Raw genomic sequence first — 20,431 nt, forward strand, 5'->3', positions numbered from 1 at the left:
ACAGTATATTTCACTTTGTGTTTCTAAGGGGGTGCAAACTGTTGAAATCTTTACTTAATGTATACTAAACTGATCTTCTGTTAAAAAAAAAAAAAAAAGAAGAAGAAGAAGAAATTATCAATTCCCAACTTGACTCTCACTGGGATTAAACATGACAATAGGTCTGATCTGATTTCATCATCATTTAAAAAATCATCTATTATTTTTCACTTTATGTTTCTGTGTGGGAGCAAACTGTTGAAATCTTTACTTAATGTATGCTAAACTGATCTTCTGTATATAAAGAGAATCGAAAATGAAGCCTCATGTGAATGGAAGGGGAGAGGGAGTGGGAAAGGGGAGGGTTGTGGGTGGGAGGGACATTATGGGGGGGAAGCCATTGTAATCCATAAGCCGTACTTTGGAAATTTATATTCATTAAATAAAAGTTAAAAAAAAAGAAGAAGAAAAGAGGAGGGAAGGAAGGAAGGAAGGAAGGAAGGAAGGAAGAAAGAAAGAAAGAAAGAAAGAAAGAAAGAAAGAAAGAAAGAAAGAACTGATTCTCTTTTTCTCTTTACAAGAAAAAAACAACTTTTCTTCACCGTATTAGTTTGCCAGAGCTACATAGCAAAACACTACAGGGCAGCTTAGACAACAGAAGTTGATTTCCATATAGTTCTGAAGGCTCAAAGTGTGTGACCAAGGTGTGGGCAGAGTTGGTTTCCTTTGAGTTCTCCCTCCTTGGTTAGCAGATGGCTGACTTTTCGCTGTGCCCTTGATGTCTCTCCTCTGTGTGTACACATCCCTAGTACCTATGCGCCCAAACCTCCTCCTCTTATAAGGATATCACTCAGATCAGATTAGGGTCCACCTCAATAGCTTAATTTAATCCTAATTACCTCTTTGAAGACCTTATACCCAAAAAGTTAAATACTAAGGTCCTGGGCATAGAGTTTTTCAACATATAAATTTTGGGGAGAGGAGAAGGAACCCAATTCATTCAACAGCTTTCATTTTTTCCATCTTTAAATTAGGATAACTGAGACCATCAATGCACAGAGAAGGAAGAAGGCCATATCACTCCCAGGAAGCAAGACAGAAACCTTAAGCATTATTGTGGAAAGTTGGGAATCTGTGGGACAAAAGGCAAGAAGTAGAATGGCCAGAGCATCAAATACCTGAAGAGCTGAATATAACATGAGAGAGAGGGGGGTGGTTTGCAACCTAGAAGATGAAAAATTGGAACTTGAGTTTTTAGACCCAGGGTGGCAAGCTCAAGTGTTTATGATCCCAGGGACATATGTCATGACAATAAATTAAGTTGGAAGGGAAATATAAGTGGAAATGAATACATTTAGAGCATGATTGAGACAGGGACAGGTGCCCATCAGAGGGATAGGCTGTGTCCCTCTTAAAGGGCAAAAGAAAGCTTCTTAGCTCCAAGCAGGCCAAACGGCACCCTTTGCTTCCAAATCCTGATATTCTTCAAAAGAACCAAATCCAGACTTTTATGTTACTCTCATAAATGATACTCTTAACATTTTAAAATATATAATTCAAATCAAATTTGGACTACAGGTAACGAGTTTGAGTCTTACTCTAGGCGTTTCTGAGCTACCAAGTAATATGAAACAAGGGCGATTGGCTTACTGTCCACAGGCTGTGCATCTGCAGTCCACTATTCCCCCATGGACGCTGTGGGATGACTGTATTCATACTGATCAGTTGTGTACACCTAGCAACAAGTGGCATGGCCTTCGCACTCCACCGCAAGCACTGTGTTAGGAGCTGAACATATTTTTTCCTGATTGAGTCTCACAATCCCAAGAGGCAGGGATCATTAGCCCTGATTTCACAGATGAGAAAATTGAGGGCCACACAGTGAGGAGCACATTCAAGGTTACCTTGCCCTTCAGTGGCAGAGCCAGATTCGAACCCAGGTGAACGGACCATGTGCTTCTATACCACCAGCTGTCCTCGGCCATGACTGGCCTATGCCAATCACTTGAGGAGCTTTCAAATCTCTCCATAGCCAGATCACACCTAGACCAGTTAAATCAGAATTCTTTGGCCTAGGACCTAGGCATCAGTGGCTTTCAAACCTCCCCAGGTGATTCAAAGGGAACCAAGAACCATGATCAAAGAGACACTGGCATCCCGGGGAGCTTGAAAGGAATGCAGAGCCCAGGGCCCCACCCCAGACTGACTGCAGCAGAATTTTCATTTTCACGAGCTCTCCATGTGATCTGAAGGCACATCAGTTTGAAGGACGTTACTCTAGGGGAGAAATAATGAAGGCCTAAACTAAGCTGCCCACGCCTGGTTCATTGCCAAAATTTGGCATTTATACATTATCCAGAAAGTTGAGAGGAGGGGAAGCAAAGGAGAGAAGGAAGAAGAATTTACCCTGAGGAGCAAAACACACCCACACCCACGGACCCAAAAGCTATGCTTTTGTTTCCAGGGGTTTTGCAGATAACTCATTTCGGTTCATTTGGTTTTTTTTTTTTTTTTCTTTCCCCCCAGATCATTAAAAGATAACTGGCCCCACCTTCAAGGCTTCGGACTCTTTCTTGAGAACAAGGAGGCACAGAAGTTACCATCAGCCAAGATTGACCAAACACGGACCCAACTTCACACGAAGGATTGGCATCCCTCAAGCATCCAGCAAGCACCCTCAGGGCCAGGCACTCAGCAGGCAGAGAAAGGGAAGGCGGCTTGGGCCAACCCCCCAGGCCATGTGGCCCAGCCCTGCAGGCCCTTCATCAGTCATCCCCTCCTGGTTTCCCACCTTGATACTCAGTAGAGGTAACCTAGGGGAAAACCCATCTCTCTGGTTCTCCTCCAAGTTACAGGCCGGACCTGCGGGCCCAGCACTCTCCCTCCTCCTCACCCACTTTGCTCCTTAGATGCAGAGGCCTGGCTCCAGGGAGGCACTGGCACTGAGTGTTTTACAGCTCTTTATTTCTGCCTGATTGTCCTCTGTTCCCACAACCTGGCTCTTTGACTGCTGCTTTCATGGTGTTGTCAGGTCTGTCTTTGATGCCTGAATTAGTACTCATGGGAAGCGCTCTCAGCTGTTTGCTTACTGTTCTTCCTGCTCAGTTTCTCCTGCTGAATACCGCTCAGTTGGTGCCTGTGCTCATCTGTCAACCCTTTCTTGGACCCACTTGAAAAGAAGCCTGAGGGTCTCACACAGGGTTTGCCACTCCAGAGCGGGAGTGGAGATCGCTCCGAGATCTGCCTGTTCCCTTGTCTGGATGCAGCCTTTGACAGCTGGGCTGAACTATGCTGCACTTCACACTTGCCAATTGAATGATTTCTCTGTGGGCCAATCCCAGGTACTTGAGGAGGTCCCGAATGGTTCTCCTGACCCTAAGTACCTTCTCCTGTGGCCTGAGGACAACTGTAAGGTCACCTCTTCAGAAGTTGTTGCTTTGGCTTGTTTTCACATTTGAACCAAAAGAATGAGTCCAAATAGTTTTGGGATGGTGGCATATTCAAGCCACAATGAGTACTCATCTGGACTGGGTGCTGTCTGTTGACAGACAACCGAGGGTGGCATGGAAAGGGGCCTGTGGGTGAGGAACCACCTCCCTCTTCACAACTTTGCCTGCGGGAAACTGCGATTTTAAGAAGAAAAAATGTTAGCCACCCCCACTTCCCAAGATCATTTCTCCTGGTTTCTTTCCTTCCCTAAGTAGCCAATATTCATGTTCTGGCCAGAGTGCAAAGATAAAGAAATAGAAAAGAAAGTAAATTAGTCACACATCTTCAGAGTCTTCTAGATTCAGAATACAGCGATCTAAAGTGCCATCGAGACTCAGAATACAGCAGTCTTACACAGTGTCTAAGTTCAGGCTAGAAGACACCACAGAGACCTACAAAGAACTTAGACATTGCCTGCAACACACACAGCCGAAGGTGCGAAGTGACACATACACCTGGGGTCGGAGGATATGTAAAAAGGAACTTCCGACCGTTCTCAGAAAATGGGCTTAGAAGAATAATTTACTTTGGTGCAAGAAACTTTGAAATCCATGCGTAATTTCTTAATATATCTTCTCTGTGACCTTTATAAAGACCTGTTACGTGTACACACACACACACGGTTCTACAAATTTTATATATCTCTTCCTCCCTGTGTGTCCCTTCATGCTTTAGTCTATACACTTAGACACATAAGTAGACATAATGTTCAGTTCATAGCAACAAGCCTCACTGAATAATAACCTTCTCATCATTGCCGATCACACAAAGTCTGGATCCTTTGCGCCCATCACCTGTGATCCCCTCCTACTTTTCTTCAACAGCCTCACTTCAGGGACATGTGCTCCTATTCTGTACTTGCTGCCTCTCCTTCGTTGCTTCTATTTTCTCCTTATCTGAATGCTTCTCGTAGCCTTACTTTTTGTTAGCCATCCAGAATCTCATATTTGCCAGTTCTCTTGCCTTTTCCCTCATTATTTTCTTTCCTTTGGTTGGTTGGCTTCCTTTTCTTTTCTGCTTGAAGACTATTTCCTTGACTTGGTCTCCCCAATTATTGGGCCGTTCATATCACAGTTTTTAGTTAGAAAATCTTTTCAAGCTCTTCTTGAATTTCCTTAAGTAGTGGTATTTTTCTTAAAGTCAACAAGTGTCCCCCCAGGCTACTGGACTTCACTGCAAGTGTTCTTTATGATCGCCCCTTTTTGCCTCTTTGCTTGTGTTGTTGTTGTTCTCTGCCTGCTCTTTGGGGTCACGCCCTGTGGGGATTCCCGTGGAACCTAAGTCCTTAATTGGTCTGGAGCCACCTGCCAGCCCTCACAGCTGCTTCAGTCAGGCCTGTGAGGCTTAGCATTGGGAATGGAGGGGAAGTGAGGTGGAGTCAGGTTGCTGGTGGCCCAGAGTCCCCTAGAAATCTCTGGGAGTTTAGCACTTTTTCCAGACACCCAGCCTGAGGGTGAATGATGTGGACTGAGTGCAGTGCTTTATTTGCCATCTTAGGAGCTTGAGCACGCATTTAAGACACAGGGTTCCTGTTGCTCCTGAATAGATCAAGGACTAGCCATTCTGCCCTGCATGCCACCCGACCCCCAAGGTGCACTGTGGAGTCCAGACATGATGATAGCTGACTTGTACATATCAATGTGTCTTTGCGGTTTCTATTATTCTCAATCCCAGCTCTTTTTCTTCCTTTGTCTAGAGGAATAGGAATGGAAGAGGAAAGAGTCTAGAAAAAAGTCATGAAATAACACACAGCTGCTAGCACCTTACAGAGAGATGCCTGCCAGCAGAACAGTCATGGCGTACTTTCTGGATAGCTAAGAGTTTACCTGTTTAGCTCAAACCAAACACAGGAAGAAGGGAGGAGAGACAACTGCAGAACCACAACAATGCCTCCCAACCTGTGAAGCAGGCCTGGGCGCTCAGGAGAAGAAGAGGAGGTGGGGGAGAGGGGAAACAGATGGAGCAAACCAGTCTGGGAATCAGAGACAGCAAATAGAGGACCTTCCCCCACCCCCACCCTCAGCAGTCAGCATTGAGAAAATAAAAATCAATTTAACACAGTTTAAGCAAAGAACGAGTCATGATTGGAGCAGCCCTCAGATTCAGAAGGGGTGCAGGAAAGCCCTTCGCACAATGTGGTGCTGAGTCCTTTCACACAGACAGGAAAAGGCAGAAACAAGGAGCAAAGGAGTGGACCGATCATATCAAATTTACTTTTCTCATCAGGCTTAAAGCAGAGGGCACTTCTCATGCTGGCTAAAACTGGCCTGTTGAGGGATCTGGCTATTATCACTCTCTCCTGATTCTCAGGGGATCCAATAAGCAACTTAGCTTTGGCTTGGTTACCTGGACTTTAGCATGAGTGACTTTCATGTTGGTTTGATCCGTTAGCATGTGGTCAGCGCAACAGCCCAGTCCCAATCAATGATAGTCTACAAATGTTATTTAACTACATGTATATAACCTTGGACAAGTTATTTTATCTCTTTGAACGTATTCCCTCATCTGTAAAATGGGCAAATAATGCAACAGCTTTGCCACGGGGCTTGCGAGAAGATAAAGCGAGTTAATAATATATTCATAAAATGCCTGCAAACAATCAGTTCTGAGTTGATAGAAGCAAACAGCATCGGTATTTCTCTTTCCAACTACTCGACTACAGTGCTTGACTTCACAAGCAGACAAACCCTTTTTCAATTTTCTAATTTAAACTCCCAACCCATTCCTTGTGATTCAAGGAGGGAAGAGGAATCTTTCCTGAGTTATAAAAGAACAGCCTTCTGTGATGGGCTTGAACGATGAGTTTTTCCTCTGCCAAGCATGAAAATAAAGGGAAATTAACATTCTCATCAGCTGAACACAGGCCCCAGCGAGACTGGCAACTGCCACTACGTCATCGTGAGGACACATTGAGAAGCAGGGACATGGAGTGCCTGGTATAACACTGTCTAATTATAGAGTCAGTAATTCACTGGGCTATTCTGGCGATGGCCCCCAGCACAGATTCATGAGGACAAATAAAGATTCTGCATATTAACACTTGGCTTCACAGCCAGCAAACACTTACGGAACACCTGCTCAGCGCTAAGCACCAAGCATTAGGGGGAATCAAAGGAAATTAAAGAGGTGGTCCCTGCCCTTGAAGAGCTTATGGTCTGTACCACCTAGTTGCTTCCACATTCTTGCTTTAAATTTATATATATAAATAGCTTTCCCTACTCACTCTGGATTTGCAGACCCTTATTTTGAAAACCTCTGGGGCTGGCATTGTGGTGTAGTAGGTTAAACCTCTACCTGCAGTGCCAGCATCCCATAGGGGCACTAGTTCGAGTCCCAGCTGCTCCACTTCCTATCCAGCTCTCTGCTATGGCCAGGGAAAGCAGCGGAAGGTGGCCCAAGTGCTTGGACCCCTGCCCCCATGTGAGAGCCCCAGATGAAGCTCTTGGCTCCTGGCTTTAGATCAGTCCAGCTCCAACCACTGCAGCCATTTGGAGAGTGAACCAGCGGGTGGAAGACCTCTCTGTCTCTTCCTCTCTCCGCCTGAAACCCTGCCTCTCAAATAAATAATCTTTTTTAAAAATATGTGAAAACTTTACATTTTATGTTCTTCAACCCTCTTCATTTCGTAGTTTAAGTAACCGTGAAGCCTGCAGAGAAAGTTCCCCTGTTTTCCGATAAACTACCGGCCTCAGCCACAGGTAATTAACATCTTCCACTCTCCCTCCCCCACCATCAGAATTCTACAAACATTTCTTTTTCGGCATGACGAGAAGTTGCCACCTAAAACCCTGTTACAAACAGCCACATGTCTAAAAATGGACAGAGGGCTAAAGAGGTAAGTAAGACAAAATGAGGTAACCAGGGTGCAGATCTAATCCAACAGGACCGATTCCCTGGTAAGAAGAGAGGCACCAGGAATATGTGCACACAGAGAAAAGGCCGAGGGAGGCCACTGTGAGAAGGCACACTGCCACAAGCCAAGCAGAGAACCCTCATCAGAAGACAACTCTACTGGCACCTTGATCTTGGAATTTGAGGCCCCAGAATGGTCAGAAAATAAATCTCTGTCATTGAAGTCACCCACTGGGTGGTATTTTGTCATGGCAACCCTAGGAGACAAACCTAGCTGGCCTGAGTGACTCGAACTCCATCCCCTTCTCTGAAGGGTAGAGTGAAACAACTGACATGCACAACCATGCAGTGTGGAAGGGAAGCCATGAAAACAGCTGCAGTTGCCTGCAAAATGGAGACTGCTTACAATCTCCACACCAGCAAAAACGACGAAAGATACTGCAAGGCTGTGCAGTTCCCGTGTAAAGAAGAAAGAATCACAACTGAGTTAATTGATCATCTACCTTTTTTATTTTTTTAACTTTTATTTAATAAATATAAATTTCCAAAGTACAACTTTTGGATTATAGCAGCTTTTTCACCCCATAACCACCCTCCCACCTGCAACCATTCCATCTCCCACTCCCTCTCCCATCCCATTCTTCATCAAGATTCATTTTCAATTATCTTTATATACAGAAGATCAATTTAGTATATACTAAGATTTCAACAGTTTGCACCCACACAGAAACACAAAGTATAAGGTACTGTTTGAGTACTAGTTATACTGTTAATTCACGTAGTACAACACAGTAAGGACAGAGATCCTACATGGGGAGTAAGTGCACAGTGACTCTCTTTGTTGATTTAACAATTAACACCCTTATTTATGACGTCAGTAATTACCCAAGACTCTTGTTATGAGCTGCCAAGACTATGGAAGCCTCTTGAGTTCACAAACTCCAATCTTATTTAGACAAGGCCATAGTCAAAGTGGAAGTTCTCTCCTCCCTTCAGAAAAAGGTACCTCCTTCTTTGATGGCCCGTTCTTCCCACTGGGATCTCACTCACAGAGATCTTTCATTTAGGTCATTTTGTTTTTTGCCACAGTGTCTTGGCTTTCCATGCCTGAAATACTCTCATGGGCTTTTTAGACAAATCCGAATGCCTTTAGGGCTGATTCTGAGGCCAGAGTGCTGTTTAGGACATCTGCCATTCCATGAGTCTGCTGTGTATCCTGCTTCCCATGTTGGATTGTTCTCTCCTTTTTAATTCTATCAGTTAGTATTAGCAGACACTAGTCTTGTTTATGTGATCCCTCTGACTCTTAATCTTATCATTATGATCAATTATGAACTGAAACTGATCACTTTGACTAGTGAGATGGCATTGGTATATGCCACCTTGATGGGATTGAATTGGAATCCCCTGGCACGTTTCTAACTCTACCATTAGGGGTAAGTCTGATTGAGCAGATCATCTACTTTTAAATTATTTAAACAACAAATGAAAAAAGTCCACCTTGTCATTTCATGATGAAAAGTAAAATTTTTTGCACTCTATTTCCTGTTGTGTCACTAGTTAGGATGTAAAGTCTTGGGAATAATGTTTTGGTTTTTCCAAGTGTTCATTTCTTTCAAAGCAAATTAGTCAAACGATCACAACTAATATTAATCTGTCATCATCATGGCCCTTGATCTCAGAACACTACTATGCTGAATCCTGAGATAAATCTTTGTGCCAGAAATCCTATTATTTGAAATACATCAAAAATAACAATCGGAGATGACATCAGCACTGTGAGAACATTATACTCTTCTTCTTTTTCATATCAGAAGAAACTAACTTCCGCTCATCATTGGCTAACACCACAATACCAGACCCTGCAAAATATCTGGTTGGCTCCAACATAAATAATCTTCTGTCCTCTGGGAAAAATTCTTTTTTTCCCTCCCAGGCTTCAGAAAGGCCATTGACATGAGCATCCAACACCTTCTGGAGATGGCATGGAAATGAATTGAGAAGATAAGGATGTGTTTTCACACTTGTGGATAAGTAGATGCTACTTGGAGTGCAGTGGTCACTATTGTCAACACATCCCTCCTCAACTCTTAGTCTCCAGCTTAATTAAAGACATTACAGGGAGCAGTGGTTGGGGGCATGGGGGAGGTGCAGTTAGATGGAAGAAATTGGCAAGAGTGCAAGACAGATGAAATTGAAGAGATGAGGCTAGGCCAGAGGAAACATCTGGAGCCCCTGGCTAGGATGGCTGTAGGCTCCTCGCCTGCAGAGGCCCATTATCGTGTACTCCTCATTGTTGGGCTAGGATCTGGTTTTTCCTGCCATTGCAGATTTCTCTAAAAACAAGTAGGATAAAAGGAAACACTGCCATTTGCTTCTAAGGTTCACAAAATGACCTCCAAAATCTCACATGCCACTCTTCAATAACACACACTGAGTTGGGGTATCTGCTTAAACAGGTCCTCAAAACACCACTGAACTTAAAGAACTCGTGGTGAGCACCAATCTGTGTCTTCTTGAGCCACCCATGCCTGTTTCAAATCTAAGAGAAAGCCCCATGAATCTATTCCTTGAGTATCACCGAGCTAGTTGCCTTTTATTTTCAAGTAAATATTCCAGATAGATAAGAGAAAGTGGTTCAGTTTTTTAAATTTTATTTTATTGTGGTAAGAGCTGTAGGTAGGTGCACAATGCAGCAACGTCAGCTCCAGGCACAATGATGTACAGCAGGCTCCTGCTTGGTTGCATGTTAAGCCCATGGACGAGTAACTAACTCTGTGTTTCCTCCTCCCCTCCAGCCCCTGGCAGCTACCATTCCTTCGATTCTATCAATTTGATTGATTCAGAGACCTCAAATACGTGGAATCATGTAGCACATACTTATCTTGACCTTGCTTCTTTTGCTTAGTATAATGTCCTTGAGCTTTGACCACGTGACTTGGAAAATGGATGGTCAAGGCAGTAAAAGTGAGTGAGACTCCCCTGAGTGAAGCCCTCCGAACTAAACAGCCCCTTCCATCGCCTGAAGACGCTCCTGCGTCTTGCAGAGCTAGAGGGTTTTAATGCTAACCCTCAGTCCACAAGAAGAAACTGCAGAAATAGGATGCTGAGCTGACACAACACAGACATCGCTCTGGAGAACAAACTGCAGTCTCTTGATTTGTCATTTTCAACGTTCTCAAAAAGAAAAAAAAAAAAGAACCCAGACATTTTGGTGACCTTTATCTCTCCCCCCTAATTCAATTACATATTTCTGGGGACATTCCAATCCTAATATGTCCAGTCACTCTTTGGTGATCCCTTGACTTTATTTTCTGTTGCCATAATAAAATACTTGAGATGTGGTAATTCATAAAGAATAGGGGTTTATTTAGCCTACAGTTCTGGGGGCTGGGAATTCCAAAGGCATGGCACTGGCATCTGAATGGCACCTGTTGAGGGTCCGGCTCTGGCTGTGGTGTGAATTTGGACACTGAGCAGAGAATGGGAGCCCTTTCTCTTCCCCTCCCCCCTCAACTCTTTTTTCTCTCTCCCTTTCAGATAAATAAGTAAATAATAATTAGAAATGGAGAGAAATAGTGGAAATAGAAAAACAGGCTGGGACAGACCCCATTAGGATGGATAATATAACAACCACTGGGTACAGATAATCCTTATTCCCCACCTAAGTATGCCAGTGGGCTGGGACTTCTCAGTAAGATGCACAACCCATATTGGTAATAACTCAGTGCTTACCTGGACCTATGCTATGGTATCTATATACATTATTTCATTTGATACCAACATCAAGCCTACCAGACAGACATTACTATACACATTGCAAGATGAGGAAACTGAATCTTGGAGGGATTAAGCAACTTGGCCATGAAGTGAGTGACAGAGCCAGAATTTGAACCCTTATAGCGTGGATTGCAATTATAGCAGTGGGCATCTCTGAGGTCAAAACTATTCTCCTGGCCAGCGCCGTGGCTCACTAGGCTAATCCTCCGCCTTGCGGTGCCGGCACACCGGGTTCTAGTCCGGTTCTAGTCCTGGTCGGGGTGCCGGATTCTGTCCCGGTTGCCCCTCTTCCAGGCCAGCTCTCTGCTGTGGCCAGGGAGTGCAGTGGAGGATGGCCCAAGTCCTTGGGCCCTGCACCCCATGGGAGACCAGGAGAAGCACCTGGCTCCTGCCTTCAGATCAGTGCGGTGCGCCGGCTGCAGTGCGCCGGCCATGGCGGCCATTGGAGGGTGAACCAACCGCAAAAGGAAGACCTTTCTCTCTGTCTCTCTCTCTCTCACTGTCCACTCTGCCTGTCAAAAACAAAAACAAAAACCAAAAAACTATTCTCCTAAGACTTATTTGTTTTTACTTTCATTCTTTCATAAGTGTGCCATCGACTTTTCCAGAAGCTACATGATGCAGGTATCCTTCTGATAGCTAATAGGATGTGTTCTCGTGAATTCTTATATTTTAAAAGCGTACCACTTGAGCACCCTGACCTCAGAATCAGTTCCTAAGGCATTCTGATCTGGCTGAAAAGCCCATGAAAGCATTTCAGGCATGAAAAGCCAAGACACAGTGGTTAAAAAATGTCCTACATGAAGGACTTCAGTGGGTGAGACCCAGTGGGAAGAAGTGGTCATCAAAGAAGGAGGTTCTTTTCTCTGAAGGGAGGAGAGAACTTCCACTTTGCTTATGGACTTGTCTAAATACTGATGGAGTTTGTGGACTCAAAAGGCTTCCATAGCCTAGGCAGCTCATGTCAAGAGCCTCAGGTGATCACTGATGTCATATAAATTAACAACAGGAATCACTCTGCACTAACTACTCATGCAGGATCTCTGTTCTCAAAGAGTTATGTTATAATTATGTCTAAGTGTAACATTCTTGGGTGCTTCTTTAAAGTTAAGTTTCTTTAAAAAAAGTGAAATTAACTTCAAGATGCAATGACTTTGAACAGCCCTTGTCTCGACTGTTGAAGAACAGGTTTTTTTTCTTTTTTTCGAGCAAATTGTTGAACTCTTTACTTAAGTATTGAGTTGGTCTTCTATTCACTTCTATAAAGTGAATTGAAAATGGATCTTAGTGGAGAATGGGACTGGAAATGGGAGAGGAAGGAGGAGGTGAGGTGGAAGTGTGGGTGGGAGAGTAGGTATGGTGGGAAGAATCACTATATTCCTAAAGTTGTACTTATGAAATGCATGAAGTTTGTATTTATTAAATAAAAGGTTTCCTTGGGGAAAAATAAAATAAAAAATAAAAGTAAATATGATCAAAATGGAAAAAATGTACCATTTGGGGCTGGCACTGTGGCACAGTAGGAAAAGCCACCGCCTGCGATGGCAGCATCCCATACGAATGCCGGTTTGAGTCCCGACTACTCCACTTCCAACCCCACTTCCTGCTAATGGCAAAGGACAGCGCAAGTGCTTGGAACCCTGCACCCATGTGGGAGAACCAGAAGAAGCTCCTGGATCCTGGCTGCAGCCTGGCCCAGCTCTGGCCTTTGCAGCCATTTGGTGAGTGAACCAGTAGATGGAAGATCTCTCTCTCTCTCTCTCTCCCTCTGTCTTTTCCTCTCTCTGTAACTCTGCCTTTCAAATAAATAAAATTAATCTTTTTAAAAAATATCACTCTTCATTTTTAACATACTAAATAATCATAGGAATAAACCCACATGAACAAAATCACTTTGGGGTCCTCAATAGCTTGTAAGAGTATGTAAAGCAGATCTTAAAACCAGACAGTTTGAGAATCTCAGCATTATATGATGACTACACTGCCTCCCAGAGATTGAAGACATCCCAACTTCAGATTTCAAGTAGCCCAGTAAATTAAAAAAAAAAAAAGAAGAAGAAGAAGAAGAAGAAGAAGAAGGAAACCTTGTTAGCAAAGCATTTTGTTTTAAATCAAGGGGTTTTGACATCCAAGAGAACTTCAAAAGTTCATGGAAATGCACATTATCTTTCAAGTCGGTTTTCCCACCAAGTGTTTTGAATTCCTGTCTATTTTACAGTCAGAATTCTTCATTTCAAGGTTGAAGAGAAATAATGAGTTGGTTCGAAAACATAGTTATGAAGTGGGTTTCCACTGAATCCTGGAGATGTCAGTCTGACTGCGACTTCCTTTTGAGATCAAATGACAAACTTCTCCCCTTCATGGGACATAGTATAGTGTCTAAAGGCTTGGTTATGGGTCCACAGCCAGACTGCCTGGTTTCCACTCCTGGCTTCTCAGCCCTAAGCACATTGTACTTACCCTCTCCAGACCCATTTCCTCATCAGAATCATGCAGCTGATAATTATGTTATACGGTTATTGGGAACACTAAGTAAGATAATGCTTCTTAGACATGAATGAAAGAAAAATCATTTAAAATGCTTTGCACACCCCCTTTAGTACATGGTACACACTCAACATGCTTTAGCTGTTGTTATTTTTCTGTTGCGGTCAGCTGATAGCTAAACAGATCATTCTTTGTGGTTTCATTTATTCCCTTCAGCTTCACTCAGATTTCAGTGAACAGTTGGCTCTTTCTTTGGCAAGGAATTGATTCTTCCTCTTCTATCACATTTTTAGCAATGCAGTGACAGAATATTTGGGAAATTTTTCAACAAGCATCTCAGTTGGTTGCTTCTTCCTTTTCAGGAACCATCTGTCAAAGATGATTCTGGAAAAGATAGAAACCGTGGATCCCACTCTCAGACTTGTCTCTGCTGACAACTTTGGGTGTAACCCACAGCAGACTGTGTCCTCCTCTGAACCCCCTTTCTCCTTGTGAGAAGGGAAGGGGTTTCAGTAACAAGGTTTATAAAGATCCTTACAACTAAGTCACTCCATGATTATGTGTTTTCAGATTTAAGCACTATTTTCTCCCTGAACAGGCCACGTAGTATTCAACATGTCTGTGGCATTATTCTGTAGTATTACACTTAAGTATAATTGAGTAAAATGTGCAAAGTATTACAAGTATTATAAAACAACAGCATGAATGCATAGTCCTTCATATTTTCTAGGTAAAACAAACACAGATTTTAATATGTGCATGGTATTTTGTCCATTTTCTTGAGCATTTCTGATTTATCATAGGAACATAATCTAATCCTGGACTGATTTCCCTAAGGGATTAGTCAACATTTATTTTAATGCCTTTTAAATCTTTGGGTTCATAAAATCTTACATCTCTCAATTTAAATGAAATCTTGATTTCCTGGAAATACTAGTTAATGTCAGAAATCCCTTGAGTCCTTAAAGAGTAGCTGAAAACTCATGGAAATATTTGTAGCAGATTAATTCTTAGTGACCATGGCTTTCCCACATAGAAAGCAATGTATTTTTGGCTTTGTTTGTTTATATGTTTTATTTAATCAGTCATCAAATAGTCATTGAGCAAGGTCTTACTTAATAGTAACAGGCCAATATATTCATTTAAGTTATCCCTAGAATTTAAATACTGTTAATCATCCCTCTTTGTTTTTTCCTCACCAGCACTGTGACTTTGAGATTGCCTTTATACTCATTTATTCATAAACACTCTTCAGTGCATTCCTATTCCAATTTTCCTTCCAACTGTACAAAACTGTAAAGATAAATAAGGTACTGAAATATAATATATTAAAGAATATACATTTAGCACATATATAGTAGTATGTATATTACTTGTAAGTATATATAGCATATGTAGTGATTAATATATATAATAGCTGTATGTTCACATGGATATACTTGTTGGTAACAGATGCATAAACAAAGTCATCCAGGACTAGAGTGTCTTGAAATTTTTGTTTCACTTCCTCCCTTTCATCTCTAATAAAATAATGTTCTCTGTCTGTTGGGAGAGGAGTGGCCATCCTTGACTTATTGCTGATAGTAGTGTACCAGTGCTAATCTGTGACATTTAAAGGGAAGCTCTTGTGGCATTAGCCAGGCACACTGGGGTCATCAACATTTACCTTCATCACCAACAGTATCAACACCATCAACATTATCATCAGTCAAGTATAATAACCTGGGAATTCACTGGTTGGGCTATTCCAAGGTGACCACTGAGTATCTTGTTCTTGTGAATTCTGGGACAGGGTTGGGATGGTGGAAAAGGGACAGAAGAAGATCGTGGAGAAGACAACCCCCACGGTTCCAGGTCTCTTCTCCCTGTTTTTTTAGAAATACCCTCTGAAGTTCCTATTTGAGAACTGGTAGAAGCCTGGAAGATGAAGGGAAAGTGAGACACAGAAAAGAAAGGAACACAGTTCCTTTGAACAAGAGAACCCTAAGAGAGGATGTAAAGGGAGAAGAGAAGAAAGGTATGGAAGAGAACCAGGGACAAAACCTGCCCCATTACTTATCACTGGGTTCTGGGGTGAGGATGGACGAGTGGCACCAGTCACAAAGGTGGGCTCCCAAGCCTTTTTTTTTTTAATTTGACAGAGTTATAGACAGTGAGAGAGAGAGAGAGACAGAGAAGAGAGGTCTTCCTTCCATTGGTTCACTCCCCAAATAGCTGCTACGATTGGCGCCACATCGATCCGAAGCCAGGAGCCAGGTGCTTCCTCCCGGCCTCCCATGCGGGTGCACGGCCCAAGCACCTGGGCCATCCTCCACTGCCCTCCCGGGCCACAGCAGAGAGCTGGACTGGAAGAGGAGCAACCAGGAACAGAACCGGCGCCCATATGGGATGCCAGCGCCGCAGGTAGAGGATTAACCAAGTGAACCACGGCGCTGACCCCTCAAGCCTCCTTATAGTCTCTGAAAAATGAGAATTCTTTGGACTAATTATAGCATCACATATTACGAATTTTACTTTAGACCTGTAATACTGTCTCATACAGATTTCAAATAGTGTTAAATGCAAGCAGAACTCCAAATTGTATAAGAAAATGTTTGGAGATTTTGATTCACTGCTCAAAAAGTGAAGCTACAGACATCAACAGCCCATTTCGTTAGGAATGTCCACATGGCTAGCCATCAGCAGTGTGACTCCGCAGAACAGGACAGACTGCCAGCACGCAAGCTTCCCCAAGGGTAACATGAATCTGAGTTTCCACTCACCCCACAAACACGCAGGGTCCTGCTGACCTTGCGACAGCGCTAAGGCCCTCATTCCCACCCCACCACCACATTGTAAACCAAGTTAGCTTTGGTTGTCACATGGAGGACATCCACACAAGATAACGAGATGATATGGCTGACAACTATGCAAATACAAAAGACTGGAACAACAGTCATGGCTTTCTTCCGGGAGTATATAAAACAGTAGTGTAGATCAAGCATACTTTGTTCTTTCTCTTATTTTCTTTTTCTTTCTCCTACACATCATAATGTCAAAGATGTATTACCTTCACTTCTAATAGACAAAAGGCCTGAAAAACTCCCTCTCTTCACTTTGCTGTTAAGGAGTTAATGAGAAACACGTTAAAGCATCATAGGAGCCTGTTACTGCCGAACATCCTAAAGGTGGAAGGGACCTCCGATCTGCTCCTGTGCACTGGTTCTCAAGCGACTTTGCTGGACCCACACCCGGAGATTCTGATTGCGCAGGCACGGAAGGAACTCAGGTATGTGCTCACTTGAAAAGCCTCAGAATTTGTTCTGCAATCCAGCCAATGTGGGCAACTCTAGTCCAAATATCTTGTGTTTTACACGAGAAACTGAGGGAATTGTTGTGAAGAGTCACTTAAATTTCTTTAGAAATAAAAAAGTTTTATTATCCCGTAATAAAAATACACAACCCCACTGTGTGTTATGCTCTAAGACAATGAGAATATACAGACCAATAAGACAGAGACCTTGTCCTCAAATCATCCCATATTTAAACCCGGGAATTCTATGTGAAGTAAATACCCCTGCACAGGTGCACTGGTTTTTCTTTTCAGGAAATGGTGGTAACTATTTTGACATATGATGGAGCAACCTTAGATGCCCAAAATACTATTTGTGGAGGAATGGTGAGTGACTTTTGTGTATCAGCTGGACTGATCAGAGAGAAATGCCATGGTACTATCTCAATTGACCTACATATATATTCTCGCTCACCAATGTGAAGGAGGAAAAATTAGACTTCAGTTTTTCCAGATCATTCTGCTGCCTCTGTGCAGAAGGCCTAAGACCACAGTCACACCCTCCGCATGTGCTGAGCTTCTGAACATGCACTGCACATCCAAAAAGAAGCTTCCAATGGCCCTGCTTCCACCCTTCCATCGGCTGGTGGTCCAGGCACCCCTCTGCAAGCCCCACAGTGGAAACCTACATTTTGGGCATTGAACTAGACAGGACTTGGATTCCTCTTCATTCCCATTGCTAGTGCTGGTGCATCTGCTCCCTGATAGAATGCTCTAGAAGATTAGCAAGAGCATTCATTTTCCGCTAACTGCACACCAACACCCAGAGGCGACTCAGAGGCTCACTGATACCTCAAACAACACTGCTTTCCAAGTTTGCTTTTCATTCTTCTCTGTCTTTTCTTGTGCCATTTGGCACAGTGTCTCTACTCTGTAGGAAACTAACTTTTGAATTTTTTTTCCATTTATATTCAGATTCTTTTGTTTCCCACTTGGGGCAGAATTTTGCTAATAAATGCTTCAACAGAAACTCCACATTATGTGTATGTTTTCATTGCCAGAATAAATACCCACTAACTAATTATACAAGTAGGCCCTTGGATGGCTTAGGAAAAATTCATTTTATTGTTAAAAATAAACAGCGGAAGAGAAATTCCTTGTAGACGGAACCATATGCTCTCAAGGGAGGGTTAAGGATATTATATTTTTGGATGTGCCAGGAATATTTTGAGAACAGTCTTCTGAAGAATGATGATCATCCTTTACCATAAATTATCCTTCAGTCCTGTTTCTGGGGAAAAATCCTAAGATGGATGGACCATAGTTCTCACTTAAAATACCCTCTGATTTGTTTGCTTTTAATGAAAGAACACAGATACAAATATAGGCTTGATGTCCCCAGTGGGGAATTACTTACGAGTTAGAATGTTCTGTTATGCTATAGTTGGCCTTCCTTCTTTACTTTCACCCATATATAGGAGGGATTAAATGGAAATGGAATCACCCCAGTCTAGGATGTGGTGGAAACTTTAGTCTCAGAACAGGGCATCCTTTGATAGCATTGTAATCATGCATTTCCTCTTGGAGCCGGGTTCCGGGGAAGATGATCTTGCTCCGTGACAATGCCTCCAATCCCTCACTCTCTCGGAGCCAAAGTCTTATCTCAGGTTCGCTCTCAAACACTATGGACCAAGCATCCATGGCCATCTTTCAAGCTCTTTTCCTGTTTATTGCCTTAAAACTGGGAAATGGTTCACTGAACAAAGGCAGTCTCCCAAGGCCAAGCAGTGTGCAACACGCTAATAAATATTCAAGCCAATGTCTTTCAAATGTTATTGTGAATCATCTTTCCCTCCTTCCTTCCCATGGTTCAGTCATCTTGCTGGCTCCAAAGTTTCACCCTTTGTCTCAGCTTCAGCTGCCTTCAGTTTTCTGCATATGACTGCAATTGTCTTTGTCTCCTTTATCCGCTTCACCGTGTCTCATTTTCCTAAAGGTTCTGGCACCCACTTTTCCACAACATTGTTCCTTTGTTCCAGGAAAAAAAATAATTTTGGGAGGCAGCAGAAACACAGTTCCAAAGGCCACAGGGTGATATCCTCCCTCACCTGATCTTTATTCATATCTGGTTTTTAATTGCATTTTTTTCCCATTTCTCAAGCACTGTACACCTCCCTTCCTCCCCGACAGGAAGGAGCATTTTATTTCTCATTCAAAATGCTTTCCTACTGATCTCTATTCTTCAGAAGCTCCCGAGGCCCCTTGTTACCTGTTGGTTTTTCTCCTGTTGGTTGATCTGTTGGCCTTGCTGTAGTTTATTACCTTTTCAACCTTTTTTTCTCTTCCTCTTTCCGAACTTAGGCCAGAACTTATAACCTGCTGTCTTTTCTCATCTTCACTATCATTATCTTCAGACCGAGTCTTCCCAAAATGGATTTTTTTACCAACCCCGTGCTCTTTAAAGAGACAAAGAGGAGAATTATGTGATGGTTTCCACTGTCGGAGCGTCTGCGGCTTTGTTTGAGCGAGAGCTTCAAATCCAAAGCTAAACCTTGACTTAACACAAACTCAATTGACGAGAGGAGTACCCATGTTCAAGCCCACCAATTGGCCGAGGACACAATCAGAGGGTTATTGGCAGGTATCTTCTTATCTCCCTGGTGCACTGAAAAAACTCAATTCATTAAAATAATAAAAAAAGATCTTGGTCCCTCATGTGAGCGGCATGTGATTTTCCATGAACGTACGGCTCAGAAGGCATCGTGCCTATTATACATTCCATTTATAAATCAAACACCCCTCGTCCTGCGGCTGCACGCTGACATGTCAGCGAGGTTTGGGTCAGCCGCACACACTTCCACGTGAACAGCAGATGAAGGCAAAGAGACAGAGAAGCGGCTCTTTTCTGCCCCCCTTTTTCACCAGTAATAGGCAGCTCGAACGTTAAAATTGGGCTGAGACTCCAAAACCAAAGTCCCGTGAACCATAGAAGCAAAGAGACTTGAGATCAAAGACAGGATCTGTCTGTTCCCTTGGATCCTTCACCTTTCTTTCTCTCCCCTTCATCATGTTCATTGGAAAGGACAGTATGTGCATGCGTGTGTGAATTAAAGAATATGTCTAGGAAAAGATGGGAGAAAAATCTAGCCCAAGAAAGACTTTGGTTTCTAAAACCTGTGAAGGTGGTTTGGGCCTGGCAGTCTAGGGCTTTGTCCATGTCCAGAAGTGAAAACAGAAAGAGGACGTTCAGCTGCCAATCAGAAGGCCATGGAGAGGCCTGCTGAGTTGCTCCACCATGAAGGCAACAGGTACCAAGTCAGCCCCACCACGTTTTAAGGTCATATTGCTGTTCCTCACTGCATGTGGAACTAGTTTTATCTTGTAGCTTTCCATCCATGTCAAAAACAGGTAATTCGCCAAGATCTGCTGGGGAGAAGATTTCGTTAGGAATATTGATTTCCTACAGAACAAGGTATGTCAAAATTTTCCAGTCTTTGCTCTCTTGTCCCCACTTCCATCACTTATAACCCTATTATCTTTTGTCATGAATAATAGAAAACAAAATCAGTAGGG

At 43.0% G+C, this 20,431-nt stretch overlaps 1 long non-coding RNA gene across 7 annotated transcripts in view; it reads right to left on the bottom strand.

The window, feature by feature from the left end:
• Window positions 1-20,431, bottom strand: part of LOC103350973 (uncharacterized) — a 265,690-nt gene that overhangs the window by 213,760 nt on the left and 31,499 nt on the right. For 2 of the 7 annotated variants that reach the window (XR_011381448.2, XR_011381449.2), the window contains one exon: window positions 17,337-20,281. The exons of the other annotated variants lie outside the window; for them this stretch is intronic. This is a non-coding gene — a long non-coding RNA (uncharacterized LOC103350973). Of the gene's footprint in view, window positions 1-17,336; window positions 20,282-20,431 lie in introns of those variants that run through there. 7 annotated transcript variants of the gene reach the window in all.

The sequence above is a fragment of the Oryctolagus cuniculus genome, chromosome 13 (assembly GCF_051225735.1).
Source record: "Oryctolagus cuniculus isolate XC-2025 breed Fujian yellow rabbit chromosome 13, ASM5122573v1, whole genome shotgun sequence".
Taxonomy (NCBI): Eukaryota; Metazoa; Chordata; class Mammalia; order Lagomorpha; family Leporidae; genus Oryctolagus; species Oryctolagus cuniculus.